The sequence below is a fragment of the Cebus imitator genome, unplaced genomic scaffold (assembly GCF_001604975.1).
Source record: "Cebus imitator isolate Cc_AM_T3 unplaced genomic scaffold, Cebus_imitator-1.0 Scaffold271, whole genome shotgun sequence".
NCBI classification, from domain to species: domain Eukaryota; kingdom Metazoa; phylum Chordata; class Mammalia; order Primates; family Cebidae; genus Cebus; species Cebus imitator.
Genome location: NW_016107586.1, coordinates 2,376,373 through 2,382,532, shown reverse-complemented (window position 1 = coordinate 2,382,532; position 6,160 = coordinate 2,376,373).

Here is a 6,160-nt window from a genome sequence, read left to right as displayed (position 1 = left end):
TCTAGCCTCAGAGGCTGGCTGAACTCACTCATTCCTGGGTATAGGACAAGCTAACCATGGTAGGAATTTAGTTTATAGTTTAACTTTGAAGCAAGGATGGTAATAGTCTCTCCCTAAAACTGATCCGTTCCTTGTTTGGGGACTGAAACCACCTTTGTAAGACTAATGAAAATCCCAAGATTAGGATTGTGGGAGGGACCCGAATTCTGCTAAAATGTGGGCATGGTGAAATAACCAACCATTGTTTTCTGTTACCCTGATTACTAAAATCTAGCTGTAGTTAAGCAGTAATCAGCAGTTACTATTTTCTAGTTTGTTTTCTATAATTTCTGACTGTTCAGGAGTCACAAAGTCAGATGTTACAAGATTTGTAATTGCTTCTGCAGATGACATCACTATTGTCAAAACCTAAGACTGGTCTTTGAAATATCTTTCAGACTTCTGCATTCTGGTAACTGACTAACTCCACCCACATCCATGATTCATATCAAGAAACGGACTCAACCAGTGGTCCCACCCAGAATTGATTCAGCACTTGAAGACAGTTTGGACACTCCTATGATTTCATCCCCAACCAATCAGCAGCACCCAATCTCTAGCCCACTACCCACCAAATTATCCTTAAAAGTCCTAGCTTCTGAGTTCTTGTAGAGGCAGATTTGAGAATTATCTCCTGTCCTATCACTTAGCTGGTCCTGTGATAATTACACTCCTTCTCTACCGCAATATCACTGTCTCAGCAAATGGCTTTATCTGTGCAGTAGGCAAGATGAACCTATTAGATGTACAGTAAGTTTAGAAGTGGGTGTTTTGTTGTATTCTATGACAAAAATTTGAGTCAACATCAGAAAGTGAGGATGAAGTGGTGAAAATATTTGAGTTCAGATTATACTCTCAGAGGCTATGTGACATGGAGAAAAAAGCCCTCTACCTTAAAGTTCATGGTTCTTATTCTATCTCTGCCTCTTACTAGGTATGTGATAACTGGCAAAGTCACTTAACCTCTCTGAATCTTAACTTCTTTTATAAAGTGAATCTGACATTTCCCTGTCTACCCTCACAGGGTTGTTGTGAAGATCAGATAAAATCATGTACATAAAAGGACTTTCATGTAAAATGTGCAATACAGATATGCGGTCTTGTTACACAGTTGCAAGTCATTTCCCCTTAGCTATTGAGTCTGGGAAGGAAGGTGATTTACACACACACTGAAACAATACACCCTGTCTAGGAAGGATACATGGTAACAAGACTATGTTAGGCTTTTATTTTTTTTTCTGCTTTAATAGGTTACTATTGTGAGCTAATTCTAAGATGGAAGACTATAAATTTCTCTTAAATTATAACACACATTTGTGCTCTAGAGCAGTTCTGGGTTGGAACGTATTAGTGGTTGGTAAGATCTGCTTACCAAGTTGTGACCAACGTGTCTTTAAAATGAAAGAACAGAATAGAAAATTTCAGAATGCATCTCAATGGTAAGTGTAAATTCTGTTTTAGGTATGTGTGTGTATTTTGTTCTTGGACATTAAATAAAATACATTTTTTTCTTTAAAAATGTCAGTAAGAGTTGCCTCCTTAGCGCAGTAGGCAGCGCGTCAGTCTCACAAAAATGTCAGTAAGTACTTTAGGGGGACTGATAGATATATTGTATTTCATCAGATCTAAGATCAACTGACAAGGAGGAAATAATCTACCAATTAAATTACAACAGAATCCTAGAATTTTTATTTTATGCCTACTGAAAGAGCTCTTTTAAGCCCAGACAGATTTTTATGATAAAATAACTCAAGCTTATTTATAAATGATTTTTATCATATCTTACTTTTGTGCAAGTATAAAAAGGAAAATAGAAGTTATGTAAATTATTCATTCCATTTTTAGAATCCAGCTCTTTTGAACAGTTTTTTAAAATCAGCATCCTAGCTATTCGTTTTCCCAACCCATTCATTCCACAGCATTGTCCTCTGTGCCAAGAACATTTAATTTCTTAATGCAGCAAGAACGTTCTATTATCTCTGGGATTTTCTTCCAAAGCCATTGACAGCTACCCTGCAAGTCCAAGCAAGAGCAATAACATCTATGTCAGGGCTGCTACACAGCCTGCTGTAATTTTAGATATACCTCAATTTTTAGAGATTTTTAAACGTGAAAAAATGTGAATCTTAGAATCCATGAGATAGGGCAGCAGGCTTAACTGCTACCTGATCTCTTGATCAGACTTAGGTGTCAGACCAGAGTTGAAAACCCATCTCCACTATACAAAAGTGTATTAATCTTGAGACAATCACTTAACCTCTGCCCCCCAGTTTCCTCAGCCCTGAAATGGTACTAATAACAGTACTTAATTCTTAGAATTGTTGTAAGGATTAGAGACTTTTCAGGTATAACATTTAGGCGATACCTGGCAGGACGTGTACATACAACAGATGGGATTACCTCCTGCATGCTGTTTTACAACATTTTTATTTAACAATGTATATCCAGCATGTTTCTGCATCAGTATATATGGGTCTACTTCATCTCTTTTAATAGTTGCCTTTTAACAGTAGGTTTTTTCCCGTTTTTTTAAAAATGTTTCTTAAATCTTAATTTCCCCCAATATAGTGTATATTAATAGTAAAAAATCAAAGTGTATAGAAAGCTTTTAAATGACAACAGTCCCCACCTCATTTCTTCCCATCTCATCCTTTCCAACCTCAATGCCGTTCTCTAGAAGCCACCTTCCAGCTGAAGAAACAGAGGGGACCCGATACCCTTGCAGCACCCGCCTATATCATGTACCCTCCATTTTCCACTCCCTTCCTTTCCCCTGGATGTAACCACCATCCTGAATTCTGTGTTTATTGTTCCCTGCTTTTCAATTCTACCACATATGCATGAGCCACAACTAATGTGCTGTTTCACTTTGCATGTTTTTAAAGTTAACACATTTAGAGTCACACTATATATATTTTTGTGACTTGCTTTCCTGGCTCAATATCAATCTTTGACTCAGTATCTGGCTCAATAGGCTTAGAGGCATTTAAGTTGGTAACTATAGCTGTAGACTATTTGTTTTCATTGCTGGGTAGATGTCCATTATATGAATACACCACATGTATTTATGCGTTCTTCTCTCAATGGACTTTTAATATCCTCTCATTTTTTTTTTATATTCAAGCTCCTTTTTTTTTTTTTTTTTTAACAGAGTCTCATTCTGTTACCCAGGCTGGAGTGCAGTGGGGTGATCTCAGCTCACTGAAACTTCAGCCTCCCGGGTTCAAGTGATTCTCCTGCCTCAGCCTCCCAAGTAGCTGGGATTACAGGCATGTGCCACCATGTCTGGCTAATTTTCGTATTTTTTAGTAGAGACAGGGTTTTACCATTTTTGCCAGGCTGGTCTCAAACTCCTTACCTCAAGTAATCCTATAACCTCAGCATCCCAAAATAAAATTATATAACCTGATGTAATTTTAGATAAACCTCAATTTTTGGAGGTATTTAAACATGAAGAAATGTAAATCTTAGAATCCATGAGATACGGTAGCAGTTAAGAGATCAGACTTAGGTGTCAGACCATGAATCTGCTGTGATTCTGCAAGCTGCCTAATTCATGAATCATTCATTGTTCAAATAACTCCTTTAAATTTAATTTGGCTGAAGTTTTTATTTTAATGCATTCAATCATTTCTTCTAACACATTCAATCATCCTTCCATGAAGGCTGTTTCTCTGCTATGGACTGTCACAGAATGTTAATTTTTAAAAAAATCCTATTTATAGAATAATGGCCCTTAACTTTTAAAAAAAGTTATATCAAATATTATTTATTAAAATAACAGTGAAACTGTTAATGTGACTGATATGGTTTGGCTGTGTCCCCCATCCAAATCTCACCTTGAATTATAATAATTCCCATGTATCATGGGTGGGGCCAGGTGGAGATAATTGAATCATGGAGGCAGTTTCGCCTATCCTGTTCTTGTGGTAGTAAGTCTCACGAGATCTGATGATTCTATAAATGGGAGTTCTCCTGCACAAGCTCTCTTGCCTGCCACCGTGTAAGACTGAATTTTGCTCCTCCATTGCCTTCTGCCATGATTGTGAGGCACCAGTCATGTGGAACTGTTAGTCAATTAAATCTCTTTCCTTTATAAATTACCCAGTCTTGGCTCTGTCTTTATTGGAAGTGTGAGAACAGACTAATACAGTAAACTGGTACAGGCAGAGTGGGGTGCTGCTGTAAAGATACCCAAAAGTGTGGAAGCAACTTTGGAACTAGGTAACAGGCAGAAATTGGAACAGTTTGGAGGGCTTAGAAGAAGGCAGGAAGATGATGTGGGAAAGTTTGGAACTTCCAAGAGACATGTTGAATGACTTTGACCAAAATGCTGATAGTGATATGTACAATCAAGTCAAGGATGTGGTTGTCTTGGATGATGATGAGGAATTTTTTTGGAAATGGAATAAAGGTGACTCTTGCTATGTTTTAGATAATGTTCAGGTGGCATTTTGCCCCTACCCTAGAGATTTGTGGAACTTTTAACTTGAGAGAGATGATTTAGGGCATCTGGCAGAAGAAATTTCTAAGCAGCAAAGCATTCAAGAGGTGACTTGGGTGCTGTTAAAACCATTCAGTTTCATTTATTCACAAAGATATTGTTTGAAACTGGAACGTATGTTTAAAAGGGAAGTAATGCATCAAAGTTCAGAAAATTTGCAGCCTGATGATGTAATAGAAAATAAAAACCTATTTTCTGAGGGGAAATTCAAGCCTGCTGCAGAAATTTGCATAGGTAATGAGGAGTCAAGTGTTATTTGCCAAGACAGTGGGAAAAATGTCTCCAGGGCATGTCAGAGGTATTCACAGCAGCCCCTCCCATCACCAGCCCATAGGCCTAGGAGGGAAAAATGGTTTTGTGGACCAGGCCCAGGGCCTGCGGCTTTGCGGAGTCTTGGGACTTGATGCCCTGCATCGTAGCTGTGGCTAAAGGGGGCCAATGTAGAGCTCAAGCCATTGCTTCAGAGGGTGCAAGCCTCAAGCTTTGGCAGCTTCTACATGGTGTTGGGGCTGAGATGCACAGAAGTTAAGGACTAAAATTTGGGAACCTCCACCTAGATTTCAGAGAAGGTATGGAAACACCTCGATGTCCAGGCAGAGGTGTGCTGCAGGGGCACAGCCCTCATGGAAAACCTCTGGTAGGGCAGTGAGGAAGGGAAATGTGGGGTCAGAGCCCCCACACAGAGTCCCCACTAGGCCACTGCCTAGTGGAGCTGTGAGAAGAGGGACACCATCCTCCAGACCACAGAATGGTAGATTCACTGACAGCTTGTACCATGTGCCTGGCAAAGCTGCAGACATTCAATGCCAGCCCATGAAAGCAGCCAGCACAGGGGCTATACCCTGCAAAGCCACAGGGGTGAAGCTGCCTAAGGCTGTGGGAGCCCACCTCTGGCATCAGCGTGACTTGGATGTGAGACATGGAGTCAAAGGAGATCATTTTGGAGCTATATGATTTGACTGCCCCACTGGATTTCGGACTTGCATGGGGCCTGTAGCTCCTTCATTTTGGCCAATTTCTCTCATTTGAAACAAGTGTATTTGCCCAATGCCTGTATCCCCATTGTATTTAGAAAGTAACTAACTTGCTTTTGATTTTACAAGCTCATAGGTGGAAGGGACTTGCCTTGTCTCAGATGAGACTTTGCACTGTGGACTTTTGAATTAATACTGAAATGAGTTAAGACTTTGGGGAACCTGTTGGGAAGGCATGATTGGTTTCGAAATATGAGGACATGAGATTTGGGAGGGGCCAGTGGCAGAATGATATGGTTTGGCTGTGTCCCCACCCAAATCTCACCTTGAATTGTAATAATCCCCATGTGTCAAGGATGGGGCCAGGTAAAGCTAATTGAGACATGAGGGCAGTTCCCTCATACTGCTTTTGTGGTAGTGAATAAGCCTCACAAGATCTCAAGTGCTTTTTTTTTGTTTGTTTTTTAGAGACAGTCTCACTCTGTCACCCAGGCTGGAGTGCAGTGGTGCAATCTCAGCTCACTGAAACCTCCACCTCCAGGGTTCCAGCAATTCTCCTGCCTCAGCCTCCCTGGTAGCTGGGATTGCAGGCACATGCCACCACACCCAGTTAATGCTCTGATTGTTTTAAAAATGGGAGTTC